The following is a 26,659-nucleotide window of genomic DNA, read 5'->3' as shown; positions in this document are numbered from 1 at the left end:
ACAGAAGGGGTAGTCCTGTCTATTAGACAAAGCTGTACAAACAATGTTGCAATAATGGGCTTTTCCATTATCTAGGCAAGACAGATGTGAGTTATAGTCTCTCCTGCAGGTAAAAAAAGGGTTAATGATTAAGGTTTAGGTTGCATTTATTGGAATCACCACGGAAGGGAGAGACGATTGCCAATGATGACCAGTTTGTGAGAAGTGTGAAAATTCTGAGATGCGTCCAAGATGAAAAATCCTGAAATGTATAATCGTCAAGATTATGAAATACAGTGTCACGGGAGACAAGAGAGATTGATTGACACAGATCTTCAGAGTCTTTGAAGAGACATTTGGGACTGGTGCAATGAAAGGGAAGGTGCTACCTGCTTCACCATCCCTAGGAAAGCTTGGTCATAGATTGGAGAAAGGAGTCCACATTCCCGGTTTTCCATGAACATCCAAACACCCAGAATCATCTGTTGCATAACAGGAATGTTCAACTAGTCTTGCTACAGCTTATATATCTTTTTAAACCTCAGCTGAATAGGACTTAAAACTGTTTTGTAACTTGCAACTATTCCTAAGTGATGCCTTAAGGAAGATCCCTTCATGTACAAGATACCTTTTGCTAATGTAAAATTGCATACTTAGAATAAAACCTTTTTTTAAAAAGTACCTTTTTTACCACTCTTTCTTTACCCACCTGTGATGTGTGTGTGTGTGTGTGTAGGTGTGTGTGTGTGTAGAGGATTCTTATCTCCCATAAAAAGGGGAGGGAAAGTCTCTGCAGTGGGGTAAAATGCAAGTTAAACTCCTCAGTAACTTCCCACTAAGTTAGTAGTCTTGAGGAAAAAATAGTGAGTGGTAGCAGCTGACAGAATTTGAGGGTCCCCTTTCTTATACAAAAGCATGAGATGGGACCTAGCCCATGACGCATGCCTATTGAGTTTGCAGAATAGTTCAGTGGCAAGATCTTTGAGTCATTAACATATGTGTAAATGTTTAATTCCTTGAGCTTCTGCCTGCATAATAGAGCAATCAGGAGAAAACAAAAGTGCTGGCCTGTAGGTGCCTGTCTATCTGTTATACATGGAAAGACGGGCTATGCTCACTTATAGTGTGCATTAAGTCTGCTTTCTTTAGCTTCTAAAATAGTTAACAGAGAAATGAATGCTGTCACCCCTTGTTGAAATCATGCTTCTTTCTTGAGTTCTCTCATTAATACCCTGCAGCACAAATCCATTAGAATCCAGGAGCTGAAGCCTAGGCCATAAACTAAGCAAACAGTTATTAGTGCACTCATTACACCAGGATGCAGTCCCATAATGCTGCTTTATTCTCCGGTTAAAATATAAGTGTAGGTTATCTACCTGGAAGAGAGAGAAAATTGAGCCTTGGCTGCTATTTGAATGTCCTGACATCTAGTCTGTAATCAAAGTAAGTCAGTATAAAGGCTGTATGGCAGCATTGTTGTAGCATGTTCTTCCACACCATTTGCAGGACATGTACCACCCTAATGAAAAATGGACCCCTAATAATAGGTGTCAGTGAAAGTATGAGTACAGCTAAAGTGAGGAAACCTTCACAGTAAAAGATTTCTTCACAGCAGTGACGGAAACATTAAGCAAGGAAGAGAAAGCATGGAAAAGTTTGTTTTCTGCACTACAGCTCCCAGAATCTCCCAGTTGTCAGGGCCCTTAGAATTCTTGGAAGAATAATAATAATAATAATAATAATAATAATAATAATGGTGGTGATGGTGGTGGTGCACTTTCTCAAGTTTTGAAAGAGATACTACTTAAGAAAGAAGTACAAAAATCCTAGACCTTGCAACATGCAGCCTTGGCTCAGAAGACCATATTTTACTAGAGAAGAGACTAAGGTACTAGAGCTCAACATCAATTTGCTGTAGGTGGAATAGGAACCTGAATTTAATGTAGTTGACCAGCAGAAGGCCTACTACAATTTGAAGGACCTGAATGGACATATTTCTAATTTGTACTGCCAAGTTTCACCACATAAGAGTTGCTACTAGTCAAAATGGGGAAAAAAGCATACATGAAAGTTATGAAATATAGTTGCTGTAGTTTTTATGGGGAACAATTTGTCTTCATGTTAACAGGATATTAGAAAAGGAGAATATGTCATACTATGAGAATCATGTGGTACATTCAAAGTGCAGAGGGAGAATATATGCTATTTATATAGGATCTACACAGACAACATGATCTGAACATATACAACTTACATTAAGTGCAATCAGTACACAGCCAGAGGACTTGCACAAACATAGTTAATGGTCAGGTACAATGAGGATATTCAGTTCAAACTGTTTGGACAATGCTGAGCTAGTCTCAGATTAGGACTAGAGACACTTTTGTTCAAATCCACACTGGCTGTTGACATCTCTCAAGTGAATCTACAGTATGTCAAAAGACTGTTGTTATGTCAAAATGAGGGAGAGTAAAAATTGTACATTCTACTGGCAAATCTCATAGGAAAGGCAGAATAAAACAGTGGCTGTGTTGACATTACTGCCTCATTTCAAGATTATAAACCACATAGCTTTCAAGTTGCTTTCTGTAACAGTTCTAGACCCAGAGTTTAAGACACACTATGCAACTATGTCAAGAATATACTCTATTACATATCATCAGTATTGCTTAATAATTATGAGTTTACCATAAAATCCAATAAGTTCAACTTCCTTTGTACATGATAATAGACATATTGAACAGATCTTTTCAAAGGAGTAGTGTATTATTACCTCAAATCATAAGCAGCTGTCTGCTAGAAAAATATATGTCCACAGATTTATCTGTAAGAATAATGCAGTCTGATACTTTAGCTCCTCCTTGTGGTGAGCCCTTGGTGAAATACATCGTCTAAATTCAGTAATTTTTGGATGCACCTTCCAAATTCTTATTGCAGAACAATGAAAACCAAAGATTAGCATGGCACACTTCAGGAAACTGTGATTGCTAATAATGATAAAATCAGCAATATGAAATTAGCATGAACCAAATGTGTACTAATACTCATAAGCAAGAATGTTCATACTGTGAATTGAGTTATATTTTATAAAACCAGTTCTATATAACCAGGAATTCCAGAGTATAAACTTTGGCCTGAATCATATGACTATGAACTATGTCATTAAACAAAGTTTTCTCTTTGGGTTTACATTTGCTTTGCTTTCTTTTTTTAAAAAAAGGATACAACTTGAATCCTAATTGTGTGCTTTGTGTGCTACTGTGAGGTGAGAGGCAATGCTGACAGTGACATTGCTGTTGTTAGGGTCTCCCATGTCAGACAGGCATGGAGCCAGACTAAAAGTGCCAAATTGTTATTGGGCAGCAACAGAAGTGGTGGGTGACAATGTCAGAGGATTCCAAAGAGAAAATGGCAGAGACACCATAACTGATTTTTTTTTTTAGTATTGCACAGCAGGTAAACCACTTTTGAATTTATTTATTTATTTATTTATTTTTGCCATGGAAATCCTATGATGAGACAATTTAGAAGATGACACTACCAGGGAGATTAGTGCATTGGCTTTAAAGAGCCTTATCCCTGACAGGATAAATGTGCATTTTATTTTCAAAACAGGTGTTATCGTATTCAGCCATGGCCTGGCAAATGCAGCCCATAAACAGCCTGGATGCCAGCCGGACTTATCCCATGCCTATTCAAAAAAGGGATTTTATCCCCATTGGGGATAAGGTGCTTTAAAGCCATTGCACTAATCTCCCAGGTCAGACGGCAAGAAACAAGCTACTGGGGTACTGAAGAAGACAACTGCAAGAAGTGTTGTGGTTATTGACTCAACTGGACTCAAGCCAAAAAGATGTTCAGCTATTGATGTGATCAGAGGTTGATGTGGACAGAGGAAAGTCTGAAACAGCACAACACATCTGACAGGGACATGGAATATGAGAAGCAAAAAACAGGGAAAGCTAGAAAATGGAACATATAAGCATTGAAATACTTTACTAAGTATGAGGGAGCTAAAGTAGGCAAGAATGACACATTTTGAATCAGACAATTATACAGTGTTTTACTCAGGGAATGAAAATCCAAGGGGAAATGGGGTGGCAAGATTGTGAGGAGAGATGTTGCAAAAGAAGTCAAAGGATATAGTGCAGAGTCAATATAACCATAATGCAAACTTATGCTCCATTATGGAAGAAGAAGAAGGAGAAGGAAAAGGAAACAAAAGAAGAGTAGTAGTAGGAGTCAAGGAGTCAAAAGTCAAAAAATTGACCACACACCCAAACAGGACTTGTAACTGTTAATCATAGCTGGTGACAGGAATGCAAAAATAGGAGACAGAGCAAAATTTAAGGGCTGAAACAACTAAGCACCATGGCCCCAATCCATCCAGAGCCAGCCCAAATAGGAGCAGAAAATATCCACTCCTATTTGGGCTGATAAAAAGCAGCCTTAGGTGGCCCAGCTGAAACCTCAAGGTGACTTCAAGCTGTTTGGACAGCATGCAGCATGTAAACACCACTCCCCTGGAACGTCTTAAAGTCGCCCATGTCTGGTCAGCCAGGGTGGCTTCCAGGGGTCTTGGGGGCATGTGGCATCTAAATGCCATGCCCCCAAGCCACCCGGAAGGTGGCTTTACCAAACTGTCTGTTTTGACCCAAAGATTGTAAAAGAAAATTGGCCTAGTGTCAAGAAATGAAACAGGAAGTTGACTGAAAAAAATCCCAAGACTGCAGTGAAAATCAATTTGAAAGGAATAGGGAAACAGTAAATAACCATGTATTGTGCAGAGACACATACATATAATAAACCTTGAATATATAGAAGAAAAATAAAATTCACAATGAAAATAATACAAAGAAAAACTAAAATATATGAAGAGGAGGTTTAGACTCAGAAGAAGGAGTGAAGATAGGAAGAAGGAGGAACATCAACAATCATAGGCGGGATACAGACTGTCCCTTTGGGGTGGCCTGCACCCACCCTTTTCCCCAACGGATTGGGGCCTCAGCTGCCACAGCGGCAGCCCCAGAGGCCCCGATCCACCGCTTTTCCTGGCCTTATTTTCCTGGCCTTATTATTATTATTATTATTATTATTATTATTATTATTCTACATACTGATTGTACAGACTAACACAGCTATATCTTTGAATTTTAGGGATGGGAAGGGCAACCATGAAGGAACTAGTTAAGAACCTAAACAGTAAAGACATTCAACTGTGCACTAGAATCATCCAAGCCATATAGTATTCCTCATCATCGTGTATGGATGTGAGGGCTGGACAATGAAAACAGATAAGAGGAAAATCAACTCATTTGAGATATTGAGCTAGGGAAGAGTGCTGAGGATACAGTGGACAGCCAAAAAGACAAACAAATGGGTTCTAGAACCTATCAATCCAGAACTCTTCCTGGAAGCCAAGATGATAAAACTGAGGCTGTTGTACTTTGGCTACATCATGAGAAGGCATGACTCACCAGAAAAGACATTAATGCTAATAAATTGGAGGGCAGTAAAAAGAGAGGAAGACTAAACACCAGATGGATAGACTCTGAGAGGTAATTGACATGTATCTACCAGACTTTAAGCAGAGCAATGGAGGACTGGGGGGCTTGAAGATGTCTCACCCATGGGGTCACCATGAGTCGGAGCCAAGTCGAGGGCAGTTAACAGTCTATTTGATAGCTGAAAGACACAGGTAATACTTGGTTGCTAACGTTTTATACTAGAAACAATAGATATGAGATTAAATGGCACAATGCTTAACAACTGGAAGCTGGAATCCTGATAGCTGACAGCTTATGCATCTAATAATTACAGCTAAAAAGAGACCTCCAACAATTTGAAATAATTGACATTTCACATTCAACATCCATACTTTTGATTTCAGTAGGAATAATGCTTACAACTTTGAGCAAATGCATGAAAAAGTGTCTCATTAATGTTGGATAACATCGGCTAGGAAGGATCAATATGCTTATCCTCTTCCACTCAAAAACATCTATGTGCAGGAGTGAAGAGAAGATGTGTGTGTGTGTATAATACATGAATGTGATATAAAATTATTATTATGCTATGTGTGTGTGTGTCTGTCTGTGTGTGAATAAAATATATATGAATAAATGCCTATACAGATGGAAATACATATTTCTAGAGAAAACTTGATGGGATTATGAGTTCTTAATTAAAATGTGATAATTGATATTTTTATATATGAAACTGATAACCTTTCTTCAAGATTTGATGGATAAGCATTATAACTTTTAATTTACAGTATATGCTCTGGGTTAGCAACAGATAACTCCTATAATGCTATAATATTTTGCTCTTCATTATTCTCCTAGAATTATTATGTCTAAGTGTAATGTTACATCAGCTGTCAATGAATGTGAAAGATGGCCTGTCAAGAGTGAGAGAAAATGTTAATTTACAAAGGAGGGGGGAGAGAACAACACTCTGTCAAGTAATCTCTACTAATTGTATTTCCCCCAAACTCAGATGCTAATGAGTTCATAGATATCGAAAGAGAAATAACAGCTGCAGCTTATCCTGCTGTGTTGTTCAGTAATGACAATGTTATACTACATTAGCAATTGTGACATTAATAAAAAAAAAGCCCATAGGATTAGCTGGCGACAGCTGACTTTAGTCAAATGTAGGTCATGCTTTGTTTGCTCAGAGCTGGGTAATAAATTTCCAGGTAAGTGCTCTCATGTGTCACACATATATACCAGGAGCATAATTTCAGCCACACTCAATGATCCGCATTCTTGTATTTCTGTAAGCCCTTTTTGAATTACTGTTAAGCATTTAATTCCACTGCAGCATCTCACAAGCTTTTAAAAGGTATTAACTCATGTGACACTGATGTGTGTGGGTTTATTCTTTTCCCCTATTGCTACCGATACCACTTAATAACATCTAGATCTGGTCTCCCTTTCACTTGAAGATAACAGCAGTCCTGAATTGTGAGCATCAAATAAGAGATATTTAGCAAATCTCTAAACCCAGAACATTTTGCTGCTTTGGATAATGGGAGGAATACACCCTTTGGATTGAAGCCAAGCAGCACCAAGGTAGCTTCTGCTACAAAAGCCAGGCTTTGTGAAAAGCAGATGTCTATGCAAAAAGGGGGCCACCTTCCATTATTCTTCAAAATATTTTTCGTCAGACTCCCACAGCTTGAAAAACCTTCCGCATTAGGATTAATACTTACCCAGGAGCAGATTCACAAGATACTTTCATTATAATTTCAGTTATTAAAAAACCTTGCTGAATCATTGTTCCCTAATTTTAGTGTGGAAGAATGCAGTCTTTGGAAGGGTGAGTAGTAGTGCACACTCATGTGTGCAGGAAAAAATGATGTACCTAAGAACTCCATGGACAAACAGTGGATATAAATGTACCTCAGAGTGAGAATCTTGGGACCCCACAGATGTTACTGAACTGTTATTCCCAGCAGCCACAGCCAGCAGACCCACTTGTGAGGAATAGTGGGGTTATTGTCTAGCAACATCCGATGGGACACATGATTCCCAGTCCTAGTGTAACTCAATGTACAGTTGGAGATACATATTTCTAGAGAATACTTGATGGGATTATGGGTTCTTAATTAATTATCACATTTTAATATTTCATATCATTTTTGATATGAAACTGATAACCTTTCTTCAAGACTTGGCTAAAATTTGAAAGTTAGAAGCGGTTAGCCTGCAATACAAAGCACACACTCTCCTCCCACTCACCTTGTTGTTGCCTGAGCACTCACAACAGTGTATGACCTATCAGCAAGAGGCACAGCATGAGCCAGCATGCAAACCATGTGATATTTCTCCTCTACCATGTACTAAGGCCACATCCCTTTAACTATAACAGTCACCAAACAGTTGCAGCTACAGAACGAGTGAAATTATCCTGTAAGATAATGCAGTTATACATTTTTATTGGAGAAAGGAGACTAATAACAATTAATTCACTGTTCCCCCCAAAAAATCCCAAATTACTTCCAAGCTCTGACTAATGGAAAAGGACTCTGAAGGAGAAAACACGCACAAATATCATACCTACAAACCAATCTGTAATATTAAACCTATTGTATAATTATGTACTCATCCTAAAAAAAACTTCATTAAATGTTAGTTAGTGCATTATGTTTTTGAATGACACATTGAGACAGTCTCTGCCTGTACCTGCACTAGTAACTATGCCAGCACTGTTGCTTAGTGAAGATCTCTATGAAAATTTCTATCCCCTTTGTTTTTCCTCAATATAATACAGACATCATCACCATAATTACAAACAGATGGTACTCCTCTAAGAGCAGAGACCATCTTTGGGTGTATGACTCGGCTGTGATGCAATGCCCATTCAACTAATGAACTGACCCACTTACACACATCAGATCAGACATTTAGAGAGTACAAATAAAAACCTTCCACTCCATTCTGTGAACAAGGTTATCGCGTTGCTTTCATGTAAACAGAATGACCGACTTTAATAAAAGTGGCATGTCTTTAATCATGATATACAACAAATTATTGGTTAAGGCCTTCTTAATTGGTAGCTGTATAAATCTTGTCTCATTTTGGAAACACAACTCATTACTTCCAGTCCAACTGAAGGTTTCTTGAGCTGGATTAGTACAGATGATGGTGTAATTTAGTAAAGAAAATATTACTTGTAGCAGTCAGCTGCAAAGACTAAAAATTAACATTGTTTTCCTGCTAAAGACATGATTATTCAGATAGAGAACATAACATAAGCTGGCTGTAAATACTTTGGTGCCATTTTGAATGAATGCCCCCCTCCCAAAAAGAAAAATTGTGATAACATGACATAGCAATTATTAAAGTAAGTACCCTGAAACAGTCATTGTATTTTGTGTCATTATAGAGGCTGCTACCTATTTTTAGTCAGAAATGTCCAACCTCAAAAGAATTTGTGCCAAACTGTACAATTTCTGCCTTATAACGTTGAGGCAAAACAGAAGTGATGTATGATACTATTTTATCTTATAAAGCCTTAAAGGAAATATTACACAACAAGAATCAACAGCACCTTTCACAAATGCATGACAACATGTTTTGCCTGCAGCGATGAGAGGCTTGCCAGCAGGGATAGGACACATCCTTTCCATCACAAACCAAACAAGCCGTTTCAGTCCTAAACCAGTCCCTGCAATTAGTAATGGATTGAAAGAGAGTGAACAAACTGGAACTTAATCCAGACAAGATGGAGGTGCTCCTGGGGAATAGGAATTCAGACTGTGCTGGATAGGGTTAACACACACACACATACGCACACACACCTGAAGATGTTGTGCTCCTGAATTCACCTTTGAGCCTGGAAGCTTTCAGTGGTGTCTAGGAATGCATTTGTACAGTTAAAGTTTGTGTGCCAACTGCACCTGCTCCAAGTCATCAGATCTGGCCATGATTGCACATGCCTATGTTACATCTCAGCTGGATTTCTATAACATATTCTATGTGGTACACCTTTGAAGTGTGTTTGGAAACTACAGGTGTTTGAAAGAGCCATAGCCAGATTGCTAAACGGGGCTGGCTGCAGGGAGTACACAACTCTCTTGTTGCAACAGCTTCACTGGCTCCTGGTCTGTTTCCAGGCACAATTCAGTGTGCTGGTTTTGACCTATAAAGCTCTATATGGGTTAGATGCTGTTTATTTATAAATAAATAATAAATAAAATTTTTATTTATACCCCGCCCTTCCGTATGATCAGGGCGGCTAACAAAATGCACCGAAGCGCAGACAGAATACAGAATTAAAAACATACACAACAATATCAATCCATAAAAACAATAAAAAACCCCATTAGCCCAACCTCACGGCCACGAGAGAGGAGGGAGGCCCACAGGATGTGTTTAGTCGGGGAATGCCTGATTAAATAGGAAGGTTTTGAGGCCCTTCCTAAATTGGGCCAGGGTGGTGGATGAGCGGAGCTCCGTGGGCAGCGTGTTCCAGAGGGCTGGGGCAGCTATGGAAAAAGATCTTCTGGCCGTAGCAGCCAACCTAGCCCCAGGCACCTTCAGGAGTTGCTGCCCAGATGTTCTGAGGGTGCGAGGCGGAATGTACGGGGAGAGGCGGTCCTTCAGGAATCCTGGACCCAAGCCATTTAGGGCTTTATAGGTAATAACCAACGCCTTATATTGTGCTCGGAAGCGGATGGGCAGCCAATGGAGATCTTTAAGCACGGGTGTTATATGGCTGGTCCTGGGGGCACCAGTGACCAGCCGTGCTGCCATGTTCTGCACCAATTGCAGCTTCCGAGTTAGGTATAAGGGTTGCCCCATGTAGAGTACATTACAGAAGTCCAGTCTCGAAGTTACCAGAGCGTGTACAACAGTTTCAAGGTCCCTCTGGGCCAGGTATGGGCGCAGCTGACGAATCAGCCGAAGCTGATGACAGGTACTCTTGACTGTCGCATTCACCTGAGCAGTCAGGTGAAGGGAAGAGTCAAGAAGCACCCCCAGACTGCGCACGGAGTCCTTCACGGGGAGCGTGACCCCATTCAGGACAGGTGGAACCACCGTCATTCCTGGACCAGGGGAACCTATCACTAGTACCTCCGTCTTCTCTGGATTAAGCTTGAGTCGGTTTTCCCTCATCCAGCCCATTACTGACTCCAGACAGGCCACAAGAGGAGAGACGCCATCCCCGGTCACTGCATCAGTCGGAGACATAGAGAAAATGATTTGGGTGTCATCAGCGTACTGATAACCCCGCGCCCCATGTCTCCGGATGATCTCTCCCAGCGGTTTCATGTAAATGTTAAATAGCATGGGGGACAGAATGGCCCCCATTATTCTTCCTTATGGACCTGTTCATGCTTTGAGATCTGTTGAGGAGGCTGTGATAATGGCCTTCCCATTATCTAGGCAACACAGCTGAGGGCTATAGTGTCTTTTACAGGTAAACAAAGGTTTTAAGATGTGATGGTTTTGGTTACATTTATTGAAGTCACCACAAAGCAACATCAGAAATCATGAGAGACAATTGTCCAGTGAAGACGACCATGCTGGGGAGAAGTATACAGCTTCAAGATGAGAGGTTATAAAAATATGGTGCCATGATACACAAGAGAGAATGACTGAGAGACATGAGACTTTGAGACTGATGGAGAAGTAGTGGAGGTGCTGCTTGCCTCACTGTCCCTAAGGTAGCTTGGTCATAGGCCGGTCAAAAAAGTCCAGATTTCCCACATTCTAAGAACATCCAAAGATCAAACCATCCAGGTGTATTGTGAGTAGAGTAGGAATGTCCAACTAGTCACATTAGGTCTCATGTTTCTTTTTAACCTCAGCTGAATATGACTTGGGGCAAAACAGACGGACCCAAAGGAGTGGTTTGCCACTGCCCTTCTGAGTGCTGAATTAGGGCTGCAGCAACCACATGCCACTGGCATTTTTCCAGCCCCAAAAGAAGCAGCAAAATGCTGCTCCTTTTGGGAGAAGAAAAGGGGCAACTTTGTTGCCATGGAGGAATTTTTACTGCATTTCTTCAGTGCAGTGTGTCTAAACACTGTGCTGAAGAAACGCTGTGGCTCCACCTGCCATCTGGTTGTCCTGGCAGCTTCTTGGCAGCTTGGGGGTGGAGTCAGGGCTTGCAGCATGTGGTCATCATGCTCCCACTCTACCCTGATGCCAGCCTTTTTGGTCGGTCTATATAGCCTCTTAGATTATTTTGTAACTTTGTAAGTACACTTGTCCCTCCATAGTTGCTAGGGTTAGGGGCACAAGAGACCCGTGAATATGGGAAAATGCAAATAACAAAAACACCATGATTTACCTGAGAGGACATTCTGCAATCAACATCTGCCAGACACTGACCATAAAAGTGCACTGGAGGAGCTACAAATGCCTAGAAGAGTATTCTCTCTAGGAATCTCTAAGTCTTTCAGTGCAACTTTTAGTTAAAGTTGACCATAGAGTTGCATTGTAGGACCTAAATATTCCTAGAGAGAACCATAGAGTTGCACTGTAGGACCTAGATATTCCTAGAGAGAACATATTAATCAAATCTGTGAATAATCAAATCCACAAATATGGAGGGATGGGTAACCTTCCAAAGTAACACCTAAAGGAAGGAAGGTGCCTTTGAGTACAAGCTATCCTTTTACTAATGTAAGATTTCTAATTTAGAATAAAAGCTTTCCTTAAATTATCTCTTCTCTTCTCTCTCTCTCTCTCTCTCTCTCTCTCTCTCTCTCTCTCTGCACATGCCTTTCCTCAGATTGTGTGTGCATTTGTGTATAGATTCTATTCTCCCATAGATAGATAGATAGATAGATAGATAGATAGATAGATAGATAGAGATTTATTAAGATAGATAGAGATTTATTGCGATCAACTGATCAAACAGAATTGGGATATCATCTGTTCCCAGTGATTTATTTTTTCTGATTTCCTTTATTGCAGATTCCACTTCACTTCTTAGAATTTGGGGTTCCTCTTCATTTGGCTCCTCATTCCAAGTATCATTCATTCCCTCATCTCTTTTGTATTACTCTTCTGTGTATTGCCTCCAGCATCTTTTTATTTCTTCCTGTTCCTGTATTATGTTGTTTTTTTTCTCTTTCTCTCCATAGAGCATCCCTGCCCTCGGTTTGAACTTGGCTTTAATGTCTTGGATTTTTTGACAGAGGTCTCTCATTCTTCCCTTTTTGTTGTTTGTTTCTATTTCTCTGCATTGATCATTGTAGTATTTCTCCTTATCCCTGCGTGTCAGACATTGGACAGTTGTTCCTATCTCCCATTGCTTTTGCTTTTGCTTTTCTTCTTTTCTTCTTTCTTTTATTGCATTAAGTGTAGTGCCTAGTGGCCGGGTAACTTATCCAAGGAACCAATCCCTTCGTATACCAAGTCCAGAGGTGTATAGAACTTCAGAGATAACTTCCAATGATAATTAATTTTCATTGAAAAGGAGAAGTAACACACTCACACAATAAACACAAATATACATACATATCCAAAAGAGGCTAAAAAAGTCAAGGATAGAAGGTTAGCTGGGATTCTGGATAAAAAATGGAGGACGCTGCAGCTTCCATAGCAGAGGGGGGTTGGACAAACTGCAGAGGAGCTAAGCCAAGCAAACTGACAGAATTCTGCCTGCTGCTGGACTAAGCCAAGGAAACAAAGGGAAAGCACCAATATTTATAGAGAATTTCCACCCTGGGGCAAAATTCAAGGTATTGAAAAATGCCTTCTTTGAAATGGGTTTGGATCATTTTGAAACTGGTTTTCCAGGGTGGAAACATTGTGGTGTGAATGTGAGTGATGGGCATAAATTTCCGAGGCAAGAGGGATTAGCGCACAAGATAGCCAGTTGACTCTTTGGCATCAACCCATTGTTGGCAGAAAAACAGAGCCCAAGCAACTCTTAGACCTAGCCTACATGTGATGGAAGGATTATAGTAATGGCATCTACCTCAGAGTCATAGAAGGGCCATTTAGTCTGTATTGTATTGTAATTCTGATATCAAAAGAGGAGAGAGGGGTCCAACAGGGCTAAGACATTCCATTGGGCATTCAGCATGGAAATGAGAATTGTGTGTGTGTGTGTGTGTGTGTGTGTGTGTACATTTTCCTGTATGCCTATTACCAACCCCATAAAAACATTTTGTGTCATAAGAACTTGAGAGCATGATTTGCTTGAAAGCATAACTGGGCAGTATTTTTGTAAGCATTTTACCACCCAGTCTAATTTGTTAAATATTTCTAATCTCCACACATAACAATCCCTGAGGTAAAGCAAGCAACTAAACTTTGCAATTGGAAAGGCATTAAACATTTACTTCTTGACAATACTGAAGCATAAATGCTCACCACACAATGTCATCACCATTCTTTATAGTTTAGAATTACTTTTCCTCCATGGCTGTGTAAAGCTTAGGGGCATCTAACAAAGGATGTAAAGGACGAAGCAAGGGAAAACAAAGCCAAAGGACTTACAAAATTCCAACAGGCATAACTGTTTGTGCTCATACTAAAGGCTGGATGGATGAGAAAATAAAGGTGATTCCAGGGCAGATAATACTCTTGCCTTTCACCAGGGGATGGTTCTTTTTTTAATGAGAGTTAAAACACAGTACCTACATTGACCCATGGATAAGTTGACTCAGGTTTTGGGGGTCAATTTTTGACCTAAATTTCTAGACGTATATACATGAGTATATACAGTATTTGTTTTCATTTTGCCTTTGAAGCAAAGCAGAACAGTTATGCTTCATCTGCAGATATATGCTGGGTTGGTGAGAGGAGGATCCTCACATCCTGGGGTTTCTATTTTTACCACTAATGTATTTTCTTGAACTTCTCTATTTTGGGCAAAGTATATCAACCATTCTTTTTTTTTTCTTCTAGACTCCTCACCATTCTGCTTGTCATTCTCACTTCCTCTGGTAATATTCTAGTTTGCCAATGTCCATCTTAAAAGTGTGTGGTATACAGAAACATAGACATAAAAAGAGTAGCAAGAATTATCTCATTGTCTGGAAAGGTTATTTCCTGACTCACACTGATAAGTTATTTTTAAACATCTCCAAGGGACAAAAGTGTGAATTGTCTATAAAAATCAATAGAGATTTTAAAAAATAAATAAATGTAGCTGGCCAGGGGTACCAGCATGTCCAACACTCCGATTTAAAATAAACCGAAACAACCAAACAAATACTGAACATAATTAGTGAGCATAGGATGCCAACTGAGCATTGAGGGAGGGAAAGAATACTGGGTAAAGCAAGATGGAATAGTAGAGTCAGAAACACAAATGGAAGTACTGCACCTTGCAAAGACCTATTTATTTAGACATAACAAAAAGCGAACAAAATTTAAATTGGAATAGAAACAAAACAAAATAAAGCTATGCAATAAAATTGATTATTTAATAAATGTAATGCATTATGAATATTACTGTTGACACCATATAATGTTTTCATTTTATCCAGCTCAAAACATTGTGTGTGGCACTGAACTTAATTTTTAATGCCAATTGGATGCTTTTCAAGAATCTCAAAACTGGCAGTACTGGGGCATTTTGGTTTAATTTGGTGTGGGTTTTGCCACAATACACTCATGAAGCAGCATATCATTTCAGTGTCTGAATGTGAGCAACAGTTTAGTGCTGCTTGGATTAATTAGAGAAAAGCATTTTGATGGTTTCCTACTAACATCCCATGATAATTGTCAAAACAGTATGATCTAAAGTCCTTGGACTCAGTTTTAGGCAATGAGCTATTTTCTGCCTGGTGGTTTTCCCATTCCTTATGCCAGCAATGGTTCTCAGCTTAAGGGAATGGAGTCATAGGTCAGTCATAAATATTTTACATAATCGGTAATGTTGCTTATTGGGCAGGTCTAGCAAAAAAAGAAAACACTCTAAACCTCTCTCTCTACAGTTTCTCACTAATCGTATCTTAGACAGAAGCCAACTACTAGGATGTTTCCCAGTACAGGTAGGAATATGTAATACTGATCTAATACATACCTAATACTGACTCTGAGAAGCACTTCTACCTTTCTGATTTGTATTATTTTATGTGTGTTAATAGTATATTTATATCTAATAGATATTCATGCTACTGTAGGTGTTAGCCACATTATATCAGGAGGCATCCTCCATTGAATTAATTGTGGTGGTATGCAGACAAACTACTGCAATTATTTGCTTCAGCCACCACTGGGAGATGAAAAGGATTCTGTCCTGTATCTCCAGTGACCTCTTTATTAATACCCTGCTGTGCTTGAAAACTGGAAATTAATTGAAGTGGTGAGTGATAAATACAGCTAACAGCAATGCCCATAATCTACCATAAATAACAATTTGTTATCAAAACATACCTTAAAAGCTCTTGGCAAGCTAGTATTTGGCATCAAATATCTAAAAGAATACTGATAATGTTTGCTTTTATCACTTTCCCCTAACAAAATGATATCACCAACATATATGTTTATTATTGTCGAGATAAATATTGTTCCAAAATCAAATCAGCCAAACAGAATGCTGTAGGAATTTTAAATATGCCAGCTGATTGATACAATTTTAGAAAAACTGAGATGCTTGTGATTTTTGCCTTAAAAAAAGGTTATCTCCAGAACACAAAACCACATTTGGATAAATCTGGCAGTTTGTAGTTTGACTATATTTTTGAAAAAGGTTCAATACATGCATTTGACAGTCTTAGCTTCAAATTCTGTACACCAAAGGCTATGTTTATCTTTTACCCTTCATACAATTACTTTTTGTATCTAGAAGCACTGCACAGGTTTACTGTCACTTCTGAAACCTGCAGTGAAAACTCAAGAATATCAGCTGTGCTCTGAAATAATTATAAATATTTATACCCCACATTTGTTGTGTGTCTCCAAGTCATTTCTGACTAATGGCAACTCTATTACAGGGTGTTCTTGGGAGAATTTGTTCAGAGGTTGTTTGCCCTTGCCTTCCTCTGAGGCTGAGATAGGTCACCCAGTAGGTTTCTATGGTTGAGCGGAGATTCAAAATCTGGTCTCCCAGTGTCCTACACAACAACTGCACAATGCTGGTTCTCTATAGCCCACACTAGGAATGTCTAAACAAGCTATAATGAAATGAATGGCAGCATTATAAAAGCCATTTTAAGCAAATAATAATAATATTTGGAGTACAACTCCCACAACACTCCTGCCAGCATAGTCATGATGGTTGGAGTATTCTGGGAGCTGATGTTCATTAAAGCAATTTTTCCATGTTCCATGTTAAAAGCCACAAGTTTTGCTACCCATGGAAAGCAGAATTCTTGGTACCAACGACAAATGAGCCGTATAAACATTTAAAACAACCTTGGGGACTTGTGCATGCACCAATAGTGTGTTAAGTAAAGAGCTACACTAAGATCTGTCAACATGTATCAAGTCTGATAATAAGGACCGAGACCTTGGTGACACAATACTACATCATATTCTTGTCCGACTTTGAATAGGCACTTACCTTTTCAACAGAGTTCTGGATCTTATCAGAATTTCTCTTTCCAGATTACATACTGTAGTAAAGTCACATGCTAGTAGGATACCCCACAGATGAAATTTTGAGACAACGTTAAAAAAAAACAAAAGTCAAAATGTTGAATGTTTCAACACTTCTTTTCAAAGGAAATGTCATGGGTAGTAAGGATTTCATTCATTATACCATTAACATTAGGCCAAAAAGACACATTGCAGAGTTTGCAGGTGCCACAATTAACTTTTAAAAAACTCATCTTCTTCCTGGCATTATATAGCCTGGTCAACTGATTTGCAACTACCAAAAATGTAACTTCAATGTAATTAAGTTACAATATAATTTCAAGGTTAAAAGGAACTTTGTTACAAGGAATTGTCTTTTTTTTTTAAGATGAGAACATGATGAAGTCACATTTCAAAAGTAACAGAATGAGTGAGAATGATGTTACTTCAATGGTGTCATGACTATTGTTATTACTTTAAGAAATGTTTTAAAGGCATTTTAAGCCAATTTGGCAGCCCTTTTTCAGGTTGTATTTTATTTTATTTATTTCTATCCCTCCTTTTCGCCAGCCCTTGAACTCTGGATTTTATGTTATTCATTTACCAAACCTAAGGGTGATTTTTTTTTTTTTTTACAAAACCAGCAAAAAACTAATAAACAATACAAAGGGGAAGAAAAGAAATTACTTTTTTTAGCACTGCAGTGACTAGCAACAATTCATTACTTTTGGTAATGATTAAATGGCAGAGAGAATACAGTCAGCCCTTGGTATCCATGGATTCTTTATCCAAAGATTCAACCATCCATGGCTTGAAAATATTCAAAAATATATAAATTCCCAAAACCAAACCTTGATTATGCTATTGATGTTGCCTGCTGTGTGGTTGGTCAGGCAGCATGATGCTGGCATGACACTGGTGTGGGGGTGAGCGGTGTATGGCCCTCAACAAACCGGTCTATTTTGCCGGTCTGTTGAGGGCTTTAGTGGTGGAGAATAAAGTGGTTTTGACAGAGGGTTCCCCAGCTATGCTGGTACAGGAGGTTTTTAGGCTGCTTGGGTGGTTGATATAGCTCACATTCTATTGACTGTTGCTAAGGCTCGTCCTATTCTGCCGTCTTTCCACTTTCCAAAGCACATCCTCCGTGCTGGAAAGGAAGGATTGCAGGAAACTATCATGAGGAACTTTGGACTTAAGCCAATGGCCGATTTCAAAAGAGGACTAGAACTGATGTATTTAAACAGTCCTTCCTGATGCATAAGGCACTGCTCACATAAGTTTGTAGGCTCAGGTGAGGCAATACTGTACCATTCACACTGGCTTAAAAACATAGCCTCCTGCTAGTGATGGCTTTCTTGCTCTATCTGAGTCCTTCTTGATGTTTAATCAAGCATTTCAAGCCCTGCTTGTGGCATTATGCCAGGACTTCAAGGAAATGCAGATGGGAAATGTTCCAAATGTCTGGAGATTCACTTCAGAAAGGCTTGCAGAAATGAAACTTTCCCAAACCTATGTGGAGACACCACCCTGGATGAAATTTACTAAATTAATATACATCTGAACCAGTACAAATTACTTAGAATTGTTGCTACTATAGCACTATAAGTTCTTCCACTCTCTGAATCCATGGCCTTTTCATGGGGCTAAAATGCAACTTAGTCCTGATTCTAACACTCACATGACATCTGCTCCATCCCAGAGGGAGAGACTTTCATTGCCTGAAGGTTATTACTTAGCATAAAACCATGACAGGTTAATGCATCTTTTAAAAAAATATCCATGTTAAAACTAACACAGTTTTTATTCAACTTTTTAAAAATAACCCAAGGGTTTGTTTTTTTGTTTGTTTTTACTATTTGGGGGGTGCTCCATACCATAAACTATAAATGGGATTGACTTGCGGAGCAGAGGTGAAATCAGTACCATTTCTTTTTCTTTCTGCATCATTTGCCAGCTTAACTTTGCAGAGTTCTCTGCCTACTGTCACACAGTGAAGAGCTTGTAGTGTATGTTGCTTCATTCTGGTTAGAAAAATTGGAAAGTAATGTCTGGTGTTGCTTTCACAGCAGAGCAGGAAGCGGGTGTAGCCCGGGGGAAGAATGAAATCAAGAACTTCCTATGGGGAGGGCAAGCAGAAAATCCGACAGCAGTTGCAGCCAAAATTAGGTACTTATGAGAAGATTGCTTAGGAAATGATTATGAAGGGGTGCATGAGGGCTGTGGAGCAATGCTGCACTAAAGTAAAATCTATAAAAGAACATAGCTTGGTGGCACTTTGGAAGTTCAGGTTTCCATTACAACAGTGCTTTTGATGCTGGCCAACACTACATCTTCATTTATCATAGGATTATAGGACAAGTTGAGATTTCTGCATTTTGGGGAAGGGGGTGACTGTGTATCTGGAATGATGGTCATTAGGGATGTAGCACCATGAGAACATCAAGGAGAGGGTGGCACAAAACAAACTGATGGATGAGATTTATTCACAGCTGACAACCAGTCAGGGAAGGGATACACTTCCGTTGGGTGTGGAATTATGCATATGAAACTTCTTATGCTTCTAGCCACTAAGCAAGCCCAGACCTGAACTTCAGTAAGTTTGTTGCATCATATGCCTGCAGACATGCCTTTAGACAAGCCAGCATAGTTGCTCCTGACAGGCTTATATATTTCAAACCAACCAACAATTAAGCTTAATTACTTGTTAAGCTGCTTCAACTGCAAGGTGGGCCATCAGCCAGTGTATACTAGCATGCTGCTTTTACATGGTAAACCATGATTCCCACAGAACCTTTGCTTACCATATTGTGAAAGCTGGGGTCAAATTCAAATTCAAACAGTTCAGATTAAACTGTAATTGTAAAGCAATTTAAAATGTTATAGGTACTGTACAAAGATTGCAATCCTTTCTGTAGTTGTCTATGCGGACATAAGTGCCATTAATGCCTACAGCATTACAATGTAATAAGGTAAAAGGAATGGGCAGGGATATGAAGCATCACTACATCATCAAAGTAGTCTTCTATTTGTCCGCTGAGAAATCTGTCCTAAGCAGTTCAATAGGAATGTCTCCCACATAAGTATACATGAAATGTCATCCTCAAAAAATAGATTTTGCATAAAGCTACATAATTATTATGAGAACCAGGACCATGGACACTTGTGTAAATATGAGATTTCAAGTAAATCGGAGATTATAGTCAGATTACTCTGTCTCCAGTAGTTTACTATCTTCAGTAAATCCTTCCCAGTAATTAGAGTTTTTAAGTAGTTCAACTTTCTTTCTTTTCTGGTATATGTGTGCATGCATACACACATAGGAGATTATCGCACTGCGTTCTGAGACCGTTCTCATCACGTGATGAGAACGGAACGCATTTGAGTATACCGCACGTATGTGTTCCAATCGGGTTCTCAGAACGCTTAAATGTGTTCCAAATGTGTTCCAGGAGGGTACAGATATGAATGTGTTCCCAGAGAGCTGGAACGGGATGAGAACGTTCCAACAGAAGTGTGTGCGATATTCTTATGTGTTCTCAAATCCGTTCTCTCATTCCTCCGTCTCCTGATTGGCTGAAAGAATGACAGGCAGGGAGGGAGGCAGGCAGGCGAGCGACTGCAGTGAGGGAAGGTGTGTGTGTGTGAGGGGGGAAAGAAGGAGGGAGGGAAGGGAGGAAAGTTGGGACAAGTGAGAGAAGAGGAAAGAAGGGAAAGAGAGAGAAAGAGAGAGGGAAACACGGGGGCCAGAGCAGAGAGCAAGAGGGAGAGGGTCTGGCTGCTTCTGCGGGGGCCTCTAGTGTCATGTCCAGCGGGGCTCCTGTGCTGGCAGCCTGCAGGAGGCAAGGATGGCAGAGATGCCCAGGACCTTCTCCTCCTTCCCTCCAGGAAGGAACCCACAAAAGCTCCTCTGTTTGGAGCAACACACAAAAGCAAGCAAACAACTCCCAGAATTCCATAGCAAAGAGCCAGACAAGAATTAAAGCGGGGAGGGAAGCTCACAGGCCCCACCTGGAATATTGTGTCCAGTTCTGGGCACCACAATTCAAAAAGGAGCGTGTCCAAAGGAGGGCGACTAAAATGGTGAAAGGTCTGGAAACCATGCCCTACAAGGAACGACTTAAGGAGCTGGGGATGTTTAGCCTGGAGAAGAGAAGATTAAGAGGTGATATGATAGCCCTGTTTAAATATTTGAAGGGATGTCACATTGATGAGGGAGCAAGCTTGTTTTCTGCTGCTCCAGAGACTAGGACCCGGAGCAATGGATGCAAGCTCCAGGAAAAGAGATCCCACTTCAATATTAGGAGGAACTTCCTGAGAGTAAGGGCTGTTCGACAGTGGAACACACTCTTTCCTCAGAGTGTAGTGGAGTCTCCTTCCTTGGAGGTCTTTAAGCAGAGGCTGGATGGCCATCTGTTGGGGATGCTTTGATTGTGATTTCCTGCATGGCAGAATGGGGTTGGACTGGATGGCCCTTGTGGTCTCTTCCAACTCTATGATTCTATGATTCTATGAAGGCACACATTACATGCACACACACACAGGAGGCAAAAGGCTGACAAGCAGCCAAAATGGGGAATTGGGATGACAGCAGAGGACTCTTCTTTTCTAACCGGTTTAAAGAGCTGCTATGGCTGCCGGGGCTCTGCCCTTGGCCCAGTCCCCTCCCTGGCAACTTGCTTTTCTTTGGCTTGAAGAGACCTGCATGGAGCTCCTCCTTCTTCCCAGCCTTGCAAAGGAGGTTTGGGATGTAACTTGCAAGGCTCATCTCTCCCCATTTCTCTTTCTCCCTGCCTTCCTCCCGATCCCTCCTTCTTCCCTCCCTTCCCTCCCTCCTCCTTTCCCCCCTCTCTCTCTCACACACACCCCTTCCCTCACTGCAGTCGCTCGCCTGCCTGCTTCACTGCCTCCCTGGCTGTCATTCTTTCAGCCAATCAGGAGACGGAGGCGGCCTTGGTGGAATATGTTCTCGGAACGGTTTCAGGAATCGCTGTGCGGTAAAATGCAGTTCTGATCACGTTCTGATCACGTTCTAGTTTACTAATGCAGTAATATCTGTTCCAGGAACGTTCTCATCACGTGATGATAGGAACGTTCTCAGAACACAGTGCGATAATCTCCATAGACACACATGTGGATACACAATTTCTGTATATGTGGGGAGGCTGTTGGAACCTTACAAATAAGACTGTGATTCTACAACATAAATGGCAGGATAACAAATAATCCAAAGGTGCTTGTGTTCAATCTTCTTATTACTTTAATCATGTGTTTTATTAAAGGAATAAATACTCACTAAGGACTTTTACAAGCCAAAACTGAAAGACAGGAGAATTAAAGCATCAGAGATAGAATTAGATTGCAGTAAAACTGCAACATAAAAACAGGAAACACAGATAAAATCAAGCAAGCTATTACTTTACCCTAGAATTGCAACATAAAACCAGCAATCAGATGGATTCATACTGTTGAACAGGATCAAAGCTCAGCCTAACAATAACATGGCACAGGTTTAAAAGCACAATTCACACTGTTCCTAATATTTTTTGTTTTGTTAGATCTTAGAAAGTTACATTTAAGGTAATTTAAAAAGAAAAATCTGAATGCTACAAGGCAGTGACTAAACCATATGATATTCCTCCTCCACAATTCAAATATTCACACTTATAACCTTCAGTTATAACTGTAATCATAATACATTTATTAATGAAAAGGTGTTCAATTACAAATCACTATTGTGTTTAACAAAGTATACGTGGTCATGGGTAATACTTCTTTAATAGAACACTGGGTACCAGAACAGAAATAACAAGGAAAGAAGAGGTGGAGAGGTTCCTGCACCATATAAAAAAAGAGCAGTTCGACGTGGTTCCGAAAACATCTTTTATTGAAGACTAACAATGAACACAAGTGAAATGAGACAACCATTCAGGTAAGCCTTGCAAAAATAAACAAAAATATATGGAACCTTCTACAGACCATTTGAAAGAAATCCTTTCAAAATGCTGTGATGTCTGCCTTCCCCCCCCCCCCCCCCCTTTTGCTGTCTTCATAGCATTTCATTGTAGCAATCTGTTGAAGTGCTTGGGCTGAGTCCCTGAAAAACTGAACAAAAAGAATTAACCCAGTGGTACTCACATTTTTACCCTTGGGATCCCCATTGCAGATGTCATCCCCCCCCCCCCCCCCATGTAGAATATGAATAAAAATATTTTGTTTGTTTAGTGTGCATATTTTCATTTGCACATTCATGTATATTCATATTTTAACATTTTATAAGGAAAGAACATCATCTAAATTAGAACAGTTTTATTTAAGTAAATTCAATATTCAGTTCAACACATGTGTAAATTTTGCACATAGAAAAGTTTGGGGAAAGGAGGAGAGATTAGAGCCCCCAAGTGTCACACCCCTCTTCAGCAACTCTTGTGCCCTCCAGATGTCCCATTTGCAGATCATTGGATTTACCTAAACCTTACTGGAAAGTCAATGTGGTTTAGTGGTTTGAGCGTTGGACTATGACTGGCAACCGTGGTATGAATCACTGCTTAGCCATGGAAACCCACTAGGTAGCCTTGGGCAAGTCACACACTCTCATCCTCAGAGAAAGGCAAAGGCAACCCCTCCTCTGAACAAGTCTTGCCAAGAAAACCGTGTGACAGGTTTACCATAGGAAAATAACTTGAAGGCAGACAACAACATATCCTACTGATTTGGGAGGGGGGATTTGAGAGTTCCCCTTCCTGTCTCTGTCTGCCTCTCTAGTTCTCTGCAATTGCAGAGTTTATCTGCTTTATATTGTAAATGCTTTTTCCAGTAAAATTTTTATAAGCAACCTAAGTTGAGTTAAGTCTCAAGTTTGATCAGTAGCCATGTGTGCTGCATTCTCTATATTTGGTGTTGTTTTTCTATTTTAATTAGCATTCTTTTAATTGCTTTTAATTTTTCTGATAGTTTAGATCTTTTGATTTTTGAGTGATGTGTCTTTTTAACTTTGGTAAGCCACCATGAGATCCAGGGCTGCAGAACAGACAGGATGTAAATAAATGAAATAAATAAATTGTGTGAATACACATTAGGAGAAAATAAAACCAAAACATTTTAGAACAGAGGTGAGGAACATGTGGTCATTCAGACAAAGGGGGCTTTCCAGACCGGCACTTTGCGCCGGCCTGGATATGTGCTAGGGTTGCCCAAGGTTGGAGCCACCACACGCCCCGCAATCCTAGCACGTCACGGTGGCGTGATAATGGTGGCGCCCTGTATACACGGGCACCCCCATTACGACATCATGGCTGCGCCGCAGCCATACAGCGTGGTGCAAGCATGATGTCTCCATGATACTTTTTGTCACATGCATCTCTGGTGTGGCGTTTACACAGCCACGCCAGCGATGTGGAAGAGAAAGGGGCTGAGCAGCCCCTTTCTCCCCTTTCCCGCAGTTGTCAGGGTGTCCTTGGGGCATGAAGCCCCAAGGACACCCCTTTCCGGGCCATGGGGAAGTGGTGTTTTGCCGCTTCCCCAAGCCCTGGAGAAGCGGCGGATTGAGGCCTCTAGGGCTGCTGCTGCAGATGCCCAGGCCCCAATCCGGAGAGGAAAGGGGCAGGTGCAGGCCACCTCAAAGGGGCAGTCTGTATCCTGCCATAGTTGAATCCAACTCCTGTCATCCCAGCTAGTCTGGTTGAAAACAAAGAGAGTTGTATTGTAAAATCTGCAGAACTACAGGCTCCCCATATGGTTCAGAATGTACTAAAGCTTGTGAGCCTGCATCTTGCATATTCAGGAATCAAGGAGCAGAGATAGCATTGAATTACAACTTGTAATTCAAAAGGGATAAAGTTCTCTTTTAATTCTGGACATGCTCTGACTTAAAATTCCACTTCTCCAGTGCTCCACTGGATGCTTCAATTTCCTGTTGCTGGGCTCTATTAAGTTTCTTCATCACTACCTTAACAAAGAGAGCCAGTGTAATGTGATGTTTTGAGCATTGGACCATGACTCTGGAGAACAGGGTTCGAATCCACTCTAAGTCATGGAAATCCACGGGGTGACCTTGGGCAAGTTACACTCTCTCAACCTGAGAGGAAGGCAATGGCAAAACCCCCAGTAAACAAATCTTGCCAAGAAAACCCTGTGATAGGCTCACTTTAGGGTCGCCATAAGTCAGAAGTGACTTGAAGGCACACAACAAGAACTTTAACCAAATCCTCGCCTCCAATAGGTATATTCTGCCTGCATGCCTATGACACAAGCTGTTGCAAACCACACAAAGCTGCCAGATTAGCACACCTACAAGTTTGTGACTGTACTGGGTGGGTTGCAGAAATCACCCTGAGGTCTTGCAAGTCTGCTTTGCATAAAGCCACACAGAATGTCTTTCTTTCTCTGTCTTGTGATTGATGGGTTCTACCCCATTCTTTTAAAGCATGAGCTAATCCTTTGTCAAGATAAAAAGAAATTCATAAGCACATCCATGTGTATCATGGCTGCTTACCAAATGTACAAAGGTACTTGCAATTTGCAAATTCTTTATTCCTTAGCCAAAGGCCATCACTACAAAGTAATAACTTGGAAGAAAGTTAGATACTGGTTTCTTTTGCTTGCTTGCTTATCATGTTAAATTCAGTGTTATCATTTCCCATAGCATCACTACCTTTACGTACTACACACATTTAAGTATGCTTAGTCAAAAGCAAGTCCCACAGCACTTGGAGTAAAACTAGACGTGATTTTAATAACATGAATATAATTAATTGTGTGGATGTGAGTAACATGCACTATTTTTCTAATACAAACAGCAGCCATCTGGAAGCCTGGGATGCCTTGGAACCTTGGCTAAGGGCATTTATTTATCTGATTTATATCCTCCTTTTTCCCCCAGTATGGGACCAAAAGCAGCAATGGGTAGAGTTCGGTGGGGAAGTTTTAACTCTTTCCTTCCATACTATAGTACTGTGAGGTTGTTGTGTGCCTTCATTTCTGACTTATACCAACCCCTCCCAAAAATTCACCTCTTTGAAGCTGCTATTTTCATTTCAAGGGAACTTCCTATTGTTACCAGTGGAGCTTTCCCTTGAAATGCAAATTGTACAATCAGGTGTTTATTCATCTCTTCTCACAGGATCATCCCTATCTTTAGACAGAAGCAGTTGCCTCTGGCAACAGATGCCACACTAAATGGAGGCAATAATGGCAGCACCCTGAATTGGAGGGGGGCAGTAGAGGTCACCAGAATCCCCCCTTTCGATGATGGAATAAGATGCTCAGACACCCTCTCCTGCTTCCTCTCAGCTAGACCTCAGAAGGGGTGGAAGAAGCTCTTCCATCACAAACCCTGAAATAAAATCCAACTGGAGCTGTTGGTTTCTAAGGGTGGAATGGGAAAGCAAACCATTTTATTTATTTATTTATTTATTTTCCTTCGGGGAGCAAAATGTTTTGGGCCACAACGCTCCCCACCCCGCTGTCTCTAAGGTGCTTAGTTACATTTAAACATCTCATGCATGCCAGTTAAAATCACACAGGACTCTGTTGCATTGGGTTAAAACAGCAGCTTACCTTTCTTGAATTCAGTGCTAATTTGGGAGGCAGCTGGGCCCTGTTACACAGAAATCACTGCCAAATTGTTGCCCAGGTCCATCCCGGATGCACCCCAGGTCGTCTAAGCCCCTTCTGCAGCCATTTTT

Source organism: Sceloporus occidentalis, unplaced genomic scaffold (genome assembly GCF_023333645.1).
Source record: "Sceloporus occidentalis isolate IW3139 unplaced genomic scaffold, rSceOcc1.0.p SCAF_7, whole genome shotgun sequence".
Taxonomy (NCBI): domain Eukaryota; kingdom Metazoa; phylum Chordata; class Lepidosauria; order Squamata; family Phrynosomatidae; genus Sceloporus; species Sceloporus occidentalis.
Note: the sequence above shows the minus strand (reverse complement) of the source record.